Below are 12,398 nucleotides of genomic sequence, written 5' to 3'. Positions count from 1 at the left end.
AAGTAAAGAATATGCAAAACTTTGAGGACAATATGTGAATAGTAAGGTTTTAACCAATTTAGATTTCGTGCATTGAGAATTTTGTAAAATGTAAAGGATAGTGAAGGTGGTGTTTGTTTGGTATGCTTTCCTTTATTGGTCAGAGCAGTGAGTAAGGAAGTTGAGGTCTTGTTGCAGCTGTACTGGCTATTGGTTAGACAACTTTTTTGGAATATTGTGTGCAAATCTGGCCTCCCTCCTAGAGGAAAGATGTTGTGAAACTTGAAAGGGTTCAGAAAAGATTAACAAGGATGTTGCCAGGGTTGGAGGATTTGAGTTGTAGGGAGAGGCTGAATAGGCTAGGATTGTTTTCCCTGGAGTATTGGTGGCTGAGGAGTGACCTTTAGAGGTTTATAAAATCATGAAGGTCATGGGTAGGGTAAATAGATAAGGTCTTTCTCTGGGGTGGGGGAGACAAGAACTAGAGGGAATAGGTTGAAGGTGAGAGAGGAATGGTTTAAAAGAGACCGAAGGGGCAATATTTTCATGCAAAAGGTGATGCATGTATGGACTGAGCTGCCAGAGGAAGTGGGGGCTGGTACAATTACAGCATTTAAAAGGCATCTAGATGGGTATATGAATAGGAAGGGTTTAGAGGGATACAGGCCAAATGCTGGCAAAGGGGACAGGATTAATTTAGGATATTTGTTGGGCATGGATGAGTTGGACTGAAGGGTTTGTTCTGTCCTGTACATCTGACTTTAAGTATGTTATAAATTGTGGTCCCAACACTGATCCCTGTGGCACTCCACTAGTTACAGATTGCTATCCTGAAAACGACCACCTTGTCCTAACTGTTTGTCTGTCTATTAATTAACTAATCCTGTATCCATGCTAACATAAAACCGCTAACATCATGGTTTTTAAACTTTGTATTATGTAACCTAACATGTGGTACCTTATCAAACACCTTCCTCTAAAAATCCAACTAGGAGCTGTAATGGACAGGGAAGATTATCTGAGTACAACAGGACCTTGATCAGATTGGCCAGTGGGCTGTGTCAAAACGTGGCGCTGGAAAAGCACAGCCGGTCAGGCAGCATCCGAGGAGCAGGAGAGTTAACATTTTAAACATAAGCTCTTCATCATAAATGTAGGGGGAGCCTAAGGGGGCTGAGAGATAAATGGGAGAGGGGATGGGGGTCAGGGAATAGTAGCTAGAAATGTGATGAATATGTAGGAGGATGAAGGTGATGGTGATTGGTTGGAGCAGATAGGTGGGAAGGAAGATGGGCAGTTCACGAGGGCGATGCCAAGTAGGAGGGTTGGATCTCTGATTAAGGTGGGGGGGAGGGGAGGTGTGGAAACTGATGAAATCGACACTGATTCCATATGGTTGGAGGGTCCCAAGGTGGAAGATGAGGTGTTCTTCATCCAGGCATGGAGTGGCTAGAACTTGGTGGTGGAGGAGGCCACACCCTCAATTTCTCTTTTGAATCCTCTGACTTATTTCAGACCAAAATGATAGCCATTGGCACCCCAATAGCTCCAGCTATGCCTGTCTCTTTGGGTACATGGAACAGTCCATCTTCAGCAATTACACTGACACCATTCCTCACCGTTTTTTTTTCCTTCGTTATATCGATGACTGTATTGGCAGCCCCTCGTGCTCTCACAAGGAGGTTGAACAGTTCATCAACTTTGCGAGCACCTTCCACCCTGACCAAGTTCACCTGAACCATCTTGGACACCACCTCCCTCCCCTTTGTGGATCTCTCCATCTCCATTTCTGGTGACCGACTCAACACAACCACCTATTTCAAACCCACCGACTCCCACAGCTACCTGGACCAAACCTCCTTCCACCCCCCCCCCACCACTTTCTCTCTTCTCTCCCCCCTCCCCCCACTCCTGTTAAGAATGCTATCCCTTACTCCAAATGCCTCTGCTCCCTTGAGGATCAATTCCACTCCAGAACATTCCAGATGGCCTCCTACTTCAAGGACTGCAATTTCCCCTCCTGTGTGGTCAACAATGCCCTCTAATGCATCTCCTCCACTTTCCACACTTTGAACCCCAGCCCTCCAACTGCAACAAGGAGGGAACTCTTTCCCCCCCCCCCCCCCCCTCCCCGGCCCTCATCTTCCACCTCACCAATCTCCGGATACAATGCATCATCCTCTGCCATTTCCACCACCTACAGTTGGATCCCACAACGAGATATATTTCCCTTCCCACCACTTTCGGCATTCTGCAGAGACCATTCCCTCCATGACAGTCTCATTAGAATCACTCTGCCCCTTACTAACTTGCCCAGCGTTCTCGGCACCTTCCCTTCCCACCGCAAGAGGTGTAAATTTGCACCAGCCTGTCACCTCCATCCAAGGCCCCAAAGGATCCTTCCCCATCTGGCAAGATTTTCCTGCACATCCAAACACCTCATCGACTGTCCATTGCTCTTGTTGTGGTCTCCTCTATGTTGGAGAGACAGGACACCAACTTGCAGAACGTTTCAGAGAACATCTCTGTGGAACACACTTACTAAACAACCCCAATGCCCTGTGGCTGACAGCTTCAACTCCCCCTCCCACTCTGCCGACAACATGCAAATCCTGGGCCTCCACCACTGTCAATTCCTAGCCACCTGATGACTGGAGGGAGAACGCCACCTCTTCTGCCTTGGGACTCTCCAATCACACAGCATCAGTCAATTTTCACCAGTTTCCTCATCTCCCCATCTTGAACTGTCCTACACATCCATCTTCCTTCCCACCTATCCATTCCACCCTCTGCTCTGACCAATCACTATCATCCAGGTAAAAATAAGGACTGCAGATGCTGGAAACTAGTGTCTAGATTAGAGTGATGCTGGAAAAGCGCAGCAGGTCAGGAAGCATCCGAGGAGCAGAAAAGCCCGTCATCAGGAATTCCTGATGAAGGGCTTTTACCCGAAACGTTGATTTTCCTGTTCCTTGGATGTTGCCTGACCTGCTGTGCTTTTCCAGCATCACTCTAATCTAGAGTCGCCATCATTCCTCCTCTTCTCCCCACCCCTCCACCTTCATCTACCTATTGCATTTCTAGGTACCTTTGTCCTCCCTCAGCCCCACCTCCCTCCATTTATCTCTCTGGGTTGGGGGGGGAGGGCACATTGCTGATGATGAACTGATGCTTGAAACATCAACTGCTGTTCCTCTGATGCTGCCTGACCTGCTGTACTTTTCCAGCACCACACTTTTAGACACTGATCTCCAGCATCTACAGTCCTCACCTTTTTCCTGGGCTTTTGGGCTGTGGAGTGGCAGATGGAATTTAATTTGGATAAATGTGAGGTGTTGCATTTCGGCAAGGCAAACCTGGGCAGGACTTCTATAGTTAATAGAGCCCTGGGGAGTGTTGCTGCACAAAGAGACTAAGTGGAGTCTCAGGTAGACAGAATAGTGAAGGTGGCACTGCTATGCTTGCCTTTTTTGGTCAGTGCGTTGAGTATAGGAATTGAGGCCATGTTGTGTTTGTACAGGACATTGGTGAGGCCACTTTTAGAATTGTGTTCAATTCTGGTCACCTTCCACAGGAAGGATGCTTAAAAAGGGTTCAGAAAAGATTTTTTTTTTTAGTTTAGATTCCCTACAGTTTGGAAACGGGCCATTTGGCCCGACCAGTCTACACCAACCCTCCAAAGTGTAACCCACCCAGACCCATTTCTCTCCAACTAATGCACCTAACACTATGGGCAATTTAGCATGGCCATTTCACCTGACCTGCACATCTTTGGACTGTGGGAGGAAAACTGAGCATGTAGACACTGGGAGAACGTGCAAACTCCACACTCAGTCGCCAGAGGCTGGAATCGAACCTGGGACCCTGGTGCTGTGAGGCAGCAGTGGTAACCACTGAGCCACCGTGCCACCCCAAGGATTTAGAAGGTTGTTACTGAGACTGGAGGAGTTGATTCTGAATATACTGAGGCTGTTTTCTCTGGAGCATCGGAGGCTGAGGGGTGACCTTGGAGAAAGGTTTACAAAATCGTGAGGGGCATGGGTAGGATGCACAGCCAAGGTTTTTTCCTAGGGTGTTGGAGTCCAAAACTTGTTATAGGTTCAAGGTAAGAGGGGAAAGATTTAAGTGACCCGAGAGGCAACTTTTTCAGTGTGATACGTGTATAGAATGAGCTGCCAGAGGAAGTGGTGGCGACTGGTACAATTACAGTACTTTAATGGATATATGAATAGGCTGGCAAATGGAACTGTCAGATTGGGATATCTGGTTGGTGTGGACAATTTGGACAGCTGACTGTTATATTCCCTTTTTATTTATTCTGCTTGTTAGCACCACACAGAATTCGAGTAAATATCTTCGACATGATTTCCCGTTGAAGAAGCCCTGCTCACTCTGCCTGATCATACATATTTTTAAATGCTTGGCTATTACATTCTGTATAATAGAATCTAACATTTCCCAACAATGTGTTAAACCTAACTTACTTTTTTTTTTGTCTGTTTCCCTTTGTTAAATAAAAGGTGTCATTTTGACAATTTTAGTCCTCAGGGACTTTTACAGAATCTAAGGATAGTTGAAAGATTGCTACCAGTGCATCCACTGCCTTTGCCTTTGTAGCTGCTTCCTTTCCATATTCTAGGATGCATTCCTCCAGGTCCAGGGGCCCTATTGGTCTTTAGCCCCATTAGTTTCCTTAAGCACCTCTTTTCCGATATTTACTAAAGTTTCTCTTTCTTTTAAGCCTTGGTTGTTTAGTAACTTTGGGATGTTATTCATGCCCTCTACTGCAAAGTGTTTACTCAATTCCTCTGCCATTTCCTGGATCTTGTGGTTTTCCCCTGCCGCCACCTTTTAAAGGGTCAGTGTTCAATTTTTGGCGTCTCTGCATTTTTGTATATTTTTTAAAGAAGCTTTTGATGTCTGTCTTGACTTTACTTCTAAGTTTACCCTTTAGTTTATCCTCTCACTCTTTTTATTATATTTGCTCATCTTTTGGTTTTTAAAGCTTTCCCAATCATCTGGCTTGACACTAATCTTTGCCACATTTGTTTTTTTTTTATCTTTTGAATTTGATGCTGTCATTAACTTCTGTGGTTGGCTTATCCCTTCCTAGAATCCTCATTCCTCACTGTTTAAAATCTTTACTGTGCGCTATTAACTGTTTTCTTAAACATTTGCCATTATTGCTCAAATGTGTTTGCTAAACTCCTTTCCTAGTCCACTTGAGGCAACTCTGTCCTCATTTCTTTGTAATTGCCCTTACTTAAACATAGCAGCAAGCTTTGCTGACCCAAGTTCTTTCCCCTTGAACTGAATATTATGGTCAGCGTTTCCTCTGGCTGCTTTTACTCTGCTTTCATCTATTAAACCTGACTCATTACATATCACCAAACCAAAATAGGCTGGTACCTGGTTGAATCCACAACTTGCTGCTCTTTGAAACGGTCAACGAATACAGTCCAAATTCTTCCCCACAGTTTCCTCTGCCAAATAAGCTATCACAATCCACACTAAGATTAATGCCACCTGTAGTTAATGTAGTGCCTTTGTTACATATCTCATTATCTCCTGATTTTTTTTTTCTGTTTTACTGTAAAGCTAATATTCTGGGTTCTATAGATTACTGCTACTAGAATTTAGAGGACCATATTATCTCTATTGTCAGAATGTAAAAGTAAAAAGTCTTAACATGCACCATAGCTCAAATTGGGTAGTTAATATTGCACACATCTAGTTCCCACAGCAATGGTGGATACTACTTGATCTGAGTGCACACAGGTAACTGAACTAATTAGTACACTTCAATTGTCATGTTGACTCTTAATGTCATTTTTTTTGCAGGCCTGTTCACAATCTTTTGTCAAACCCCTAATCACTTATGATTTATGATGGCTAGCTGGTGTTGTCCTCTGGTCCTGCCGATTTCTCTTTATGCTTTTTTGACTTCTTCCAGCTCTCGACTGTTAAATCTTGTGAATTAGTTCTATTTTTGAAATTAAACTTGAGTGCTTTAAATTGTAAAGTTGCACTGAACTTCAGCAATCTCATTCAATAAAAAGTTAAATATTCTGTTTTTGTAGGTTAAATTTTTCATGTCAACCATGGAGAAAAAAGTTGCTTTTAGAAACTTTAGATCCTTAAATAAGGAGGAATTTGTCAGTGGATCTGTTGGTGTGATGCTCTTTGAACAAGTGTTCTTAAAATAGTTTATTTTTTTGGATAGGCAAGAATACAGTATTAGTTTCCCATGACTTCAAATTATGGGAATGTTTTGGAGCCTGCTTCTCCCTATTAACTGTTTAAACCACTGTTAAACCTTCAGGCAAGCAAAGTTTTTTTTTTTGGATTATACAGGATCTCCACTGATGTTCCATAACAAATATAATACAGGAACATTCACCAGTGGTGAACGATATCTGACCATATAAATAATTGAGTTGTAAATCTTGTAATATTTAAGACTTAGATCAAATTTCTGCACTTAGTTTGGTCCCAGCTGTTTTTTTTTTGGGCATGTCTGGAATGGTTTGCTGATAGCTCATATTTGAGGCTATATTATTGTATAACTGGTCCTTTAACTTTGGGATTATGCTTGCAGTATTGTGCACTGTAGATAACCGTCCTGTTGCTGGGGCAACTGCATGTCTTGTCTTGTTCCAACAATGCTTATACTCTAGTTCAGTGTTTTAATTTGAAAATGCACATATTCCCAGTACTTTTCCTGTTCCCTACCCCACTTACAATGTATTATTTTTAACCAGTTTCAGCAATGATTATATACTTTTTCTCACATTTGTGACAGTGAGCTGAAAATAGTCTTTCTATTTTCTGCGCTTGATATTTGTTGTTTTTCTTCAAAAATGTGTAGTTTTGATAAATCTATACATCAATTAATAAGATGTGGTTTTTGTCGAAGTCACTAAAACCGCAATTATAGCATTCACTACCTGAATGTCAGTTTTATTAGTTGCTTTTTGATTAAGAATTTGTTCTAGTTCATTTTATACCAGGCATGTTTGTTGCCAGATAATTGCTGCTGATACTGGGAAGTGTATTGTTTTCTCAATTCGATTTCAACTATTGCGTGTGCATATCGTGGGAGGTTGACAATTTAAAATGCTAATTCATATAATTTACAAGTAAGTTAACAGTAGTTTAGTGTTTTTGGTATTAGCTGCTATTTATTTAGCAAATACAAAATCTTAACGTGGCTGTACATGGATATGGAACAGCATGCGGCATCTGGAATGCATAAGTTGGCTGTAAGGGAAAATAATTAATGACTGGCTACTCCTTTTCTGACAAAGTAAGTATTCACTATTATGGGTCTCCAATTCTGTCAGTCTATTCTTGAGAATCTTGATAAGAAAACAAATAAATTGATAGAGTCCTTCTAAAGTCTGGTCTTCCTTATGGAGAGTAAGGGGTGATCTTACTGAAACATGCAAGACTGAGGGAACTTGAACAGGTAGACGTTGAAATATTTCAACTTGTAGGAGAATTTCGAACTAGGAGCCATAGTTTTAATTGACAGTCTCCTTATTCTGTGACTGAAATGCATAGGAATCTCTTCTGAGTGGTGACTGTCTGGAATTGTCTTGCAGAAAATTGTACGAGATCAATTGAAGTTTTTAAAGAGGATATTGACTTTTAAGAGTTAAGGGCTACGGGGAGTTGAGGTCGAGGGCAGATCATTCATCATCTTATAGAATGATGGGCAGGCTTGTGGGTTGAATGGCCTTACCATAGGAAACCATGTTCGTTCGTTCGTTCTTTTCAGGAGGAATGTTAAACCTAGCCAAAGTGTTGCCCAATCTTTTTTACTTTGCTCTTCCCAGTTGAGATATTTATATCAATTGTTCCTCTTGTGCTTTCCTGTTTGTATTTCTTTCTTGGGGTGTTGATGTCACAGGTATGGAATACATTATTTATCATTGTCCTGAAGGTGGTGGTGTGTTGCTGCCTTGAACTGCATCTGATGTGGTTACACCCACAGAATAGTTAGATTAAAAATACTGGAAACCCTCTGTCACCAGTGAAGGAACAGCAAGATAGTTTAAATGTAAGTAGGAAAAAAATTTTGTTCGTGCCTAGGTGGATTGTATTACTGACTATATCAAAGATTACAGGGAGAATAGGAAGACTGAAAGAAGATAATGCCTAGTGTTAATGAGTGCAGAATAGAGAATGTTGCTTGTGCCACAAAGTAGCCGGAGATACTCTGGTCTGGCAGCATCTGGAGAGAGAAAGCTGAGTTAATGTTTCTGGTTCAGTGGCAGTTCTTCAGAATGGCTGTGATTTCCAGCATCTACAGTTCTTTGGTATTTTGTTTTTAATGTTTGTGACTTTGGATTAGGGCTATTTTACCGTAAAGGATGGGGTTTTCATTTGGAGAGTTCAGAGACCAGGATCGATAAGTTAAAGAATGCGTAAGTTGAAAATGGAAGTGGATTTTGCAGGCTGAATTACGGTGGGTTTTTGAGATGAATAGTTTAGAGGTATGCATAACATACGATGAATGGCTGAGGATCCTGGGATTGTATTCATTAGAGTTTAGAAGGTTGAGGGGAGTTCTAACAGAAACTTGGGCTTAGAAAGGGTGGACGCTGGGAATTTGTTTCCATGAGGCGGGGATACTAAGACCCATGGGCACAGCCTGAGAATTAGAGGGGGTCAATTTAGAACAGAAATGAGGAGACATTTCTTCAGCCAGAGAATGGTGGGCCTGTGAAATTCATTGCCACAGAGTGCAGTGGAGGTTGGGACTTTAAATGTCTTCAAGTCAGCGATTGATAAATTCTTGATCTCACAAGGAATTAAGGGCTACAGAGAGTATGGGTGTGTGACATTGAAATGCCCATCAGCTATGATTGAGTCCACTACACCATTCAATGGGCCAAATGGCTTTACTTCCGCTCCCATGTCTTATGGTCCTAACTACAATAAACTCTTACCGAGCAAAACTTCAAGACATCAACATCCCTTAAACATTCGCACTCTACCTAAAATCCATGTAAAAATACACAGTAATAGCAACTTAAGGAAGGCGGTATAAACATCAGTTATAATTAATTTATAGCATAAATATTCTGACATTGTGGTAGATCGCAGTATTTGAGGCATGTAATCTTTGCTAGTTTATAAAGAGTCCCGGTTGATAAGGTGCCAATTAAAACAAAGTTAGCTGTATTTGAGTGTTATCCTTTGAGACATTGAATGCGAGAATAATGATTTATCACACTTCTCTGCTTAATGTTTACTTGAAAGGTATGTTGAGAATAATATCCTTAAAAATCAATCTTTGAGGGACTTAAGCTACTACTCTTCCTACTTCTCAAATGTTTGAGATTTAGTTTAGGTGCATCAGCTTGCAGCTATTCACAACATTGCTGTTCCAGCAGAAATGTGTTCACTTTCAGGAAGTCTTTAGATATAGCTTGTAAAGTATGTTTCAAAATTGTTAGGTATGTATTTTTTTAAGGTCCTGTGCATCAAAGGCATAAAACTCACTGACCAGTAATGTAGGGCTTCTTGATCCTGCTTAAATTAGGATAAATTTAAACATGCAAAAGCTTTTCGTAAAGGAATGTACTAGTCCCATGTCATAATCATCAAGTTTCATGGTTGATGTTAATAGCTTTAGTTTCAGCAAGGTAACACTTGTATGGGTAGAGTAATTTAAAATGCTTGATTTCAGAAATCCTTTGAGTATCAAATAGTAATAGTTCTGGGATGACCTAATATTTAGTTGTTGAGATCAGAATTAGGAGGAGAAAACTTAATTAATAGATGACCCATTACTGACCATGTGATAGAATCTCTAGGCGAAAGTGAGGAGGACTGCAGATGCTGGAGATCAGTCGTGAGTGTGGTACTAGAAAAGCACAGCAGGTCAGGCAGCATCCAAGGAGTAGGAAAATCAACGTTTCAGGAAAAAGCCCTTTATCTGGACTGTCAGGCTTTTGCCTGAAACACAGTAGAATCTCCGTTAATACTTATCTCAGTAAAAACTTTTAAATTCTGCATGTAATTTCTATACAAAAAGCAATTTGTAAAATGTGTCTTGGTAGAACCTGCAAATCTGCAGGAAGTTTAATAACGTGCTTAAAGAAAAATTCATTAGTCTCAATCAAAGATTCAGTTTTGAAGTGAAATGTGAATTTCTGTTGCAAATGGAATGCAGGGTGCTAATTATTTTTGCATGGAGTTTTTTTTCTTGCAGACAAGTAATAAGTTTTTGAAAAAGCAAAAGGTTTTGAACTTAAAGTTGGAAGCTACCAATTCGTATTTTAAGCCCTGAGTTGAGAAGGCAGTGAAAGAGAATTTGCCTGGCGATATTAGAAACCGGGACTGTTCTACGTTTTGTTTAAATTCTCCGCGAAGGAATTGCGAGTGAAGCATGACTGGAGTTGAAAAGTCTCAGACTTTTCAAGGGAGCTGTGTAGGAAGCTTTAACCTTCAACCTTCAATGTCATCAAAGACTTCCTGCAAGAAGTCATAAAAGGGAGGTTCAATAGAAAATTTTAGTCTGGAGAATGAGATTTTGTTTGTTCTTTTTGTTGTAATGTTTGTCATAACCTAAGACTTTGGTTTGAGTAGTGTTTGCCTTAATTTATATATTTGAAACTGTGCAATACTGCAGCTTCATTTTTTTTTCAGTAAACTACTCCAGTATTTGAATTTTTCCATTTGACTATTAACAATCTCTATGGGATTGTAACATCCGGGCACAACTTATCACCATTTGATAGTGACTTAACAAGTAAAGATAAAGCTGTTGAACTGGAAAAAGGCAAAGGTCAGTTAAATATGAAGAAATATGAGCCATGTTAATGGACAAACGTTAGCAACTGTTTAATTCGTAAGCACTGGGCAGAGATATGTAGAGCACAAAATAACTACACTTCAACTGGATGGAAAGCTACATTGGCAAGTAGAGTTTGAGAATCGGATTTACGTCAATAAAAAGACTCCAATGATTTGGTGATAATTTAGCTTTGAAAAAAATGATAAAGTACAAAGCGATTAGCTAAATGTGCAAGATTGTGAACTATTGATAGCATAAATAAAAGGCAACTGTTTCTAGTAGCAAGTAGGACTTGCTAGGGAACTTGTTTTTGAATGGCCATGAAAACGGAAGATGGTGTGGGATAAATATGCAACAAATTCAGTGAGTTGATGGCCTAGTGCTTTTATTGCTAGACTATTAACCCTGAAACCCAGGTTTAAATCCTACTGAATTTGACAAATTTAATGACCATGAAAAAGATGACTATTTTTGAAAAAAAAACTTCTATCCTTGGTCTGGCCTACATGTGAACTCCCAACTCAGCAATGTGGGTAAACATTGACTGCCGTCTGTGGCCTATCAAGCCTCTCCATTGTAAGAATCATATGACTAACGGAGTTGTGCCTAAATGTGTACAGTATACAAGAAAATGTAATGAGTTTGTAGTGGAGGTTGAAATTTGCAGGTTCCAATGCAGCTGGGAAGTAAATATCTAAAGACCGGTATATGGGCATGGGGGATTTCTTCCTTTTGTTAAAACCAGTTTAATTTCATTTCTTACTCACTTCTAGAGTCAGAAGGCATAGAATCTGTGTGGGCAGAGTTAAGGGGGTGGGGGAGGGGAAACACCCTGATAGGAATTATGTACAGGCCCCCAAGCAATAATCAGAATGTGGGACAGAAAACAAATTGTATGATAGTGTCTGTCTTGCATGCATTTTCTATTACAATAATGATGGGGACTTCAATATGCTTGTACAGTAGTAAAATCAAGTTGGCAGTAGATCCCAAGGAAAGGAATATGTGGAATGTCTGTTTTATTTTATTGGAGCAGCTTGTGATAGACCCCACTGGGAAATAACCAGTTCTTGAATTGATATATAATGTGGCAGACTTGATTAGGCAGCTGAAGTGAAGGAACCCTGGGGGGGGGTGCAATGACCACCACGTCATAGAATTCACCCAACAGTTTGAGAGGAAGAGGCTGGAATCGGATGTAACTATTAACGTTAAGTAAAGGTAGCTGCAAAGACATGAAGCTGGAGCTAACCCCACCACCAGGGATATATTTCCCTCCCCACCCCTCTCCGCCTTCCGCAAAGACCGTTCCCTCCGTGACTACCTGGTCAGGTCCACGCCCCCCTACGACCCACCCTCCCATCCTGCCACTTTCCCCTGCCACCGCAGGAACTGTAAAACCTGCGCCCACACCTCCTCACTCACCTCTATCCAAGGCCCCAAAGGAGCTTTCCACATCCATCAAAGATTTACCTGCACATCCACTAATATCATATATTGTATCCGTTGCTCCCGATGCGGCCTCCTCTACATTGGAGAGACTGGGCACCTCCTAGCAGAGCGCTTTAGGGAACACCTCCGAGACACCCGCACCAATCAACCAAACCGCCCC

The 12,398-nt window shown here is 41.2% G+C and overlaps 1 protein-coding gene across 4 annotated transcripts in view; it reads left to right on the top strand.

The window, feature by feature from the left end:
* Positions 1–12,398, top strand: part of LOC122558425 (akt interacting protein) — a 44,478-nt gene that overhangs the window by 6,700 nt on the left and 25,380 nt on the right. The gene's annotated exons all lie outside the window — the stretch shown is intronic.

Source organism: Chiloscyllium plagiosum, chromosome 17, assembly GCF_004010195.1.
Source record: "Chiloscyllium plagiosum isolate BGI_BamShark_2017 chromosome 17, ASM401019v2, whole genome shotgun sequence".
NCBI lineage: Eukaryota > Metazoa > Chordata > Chondrichthyes > Orectolobiformes > Hemiscylliidae > Chiloscyllium > Chiloscyllium plagiosum.
This window is presented reverse-complemented; position numbering and strand designations above follow the sequence as displayed.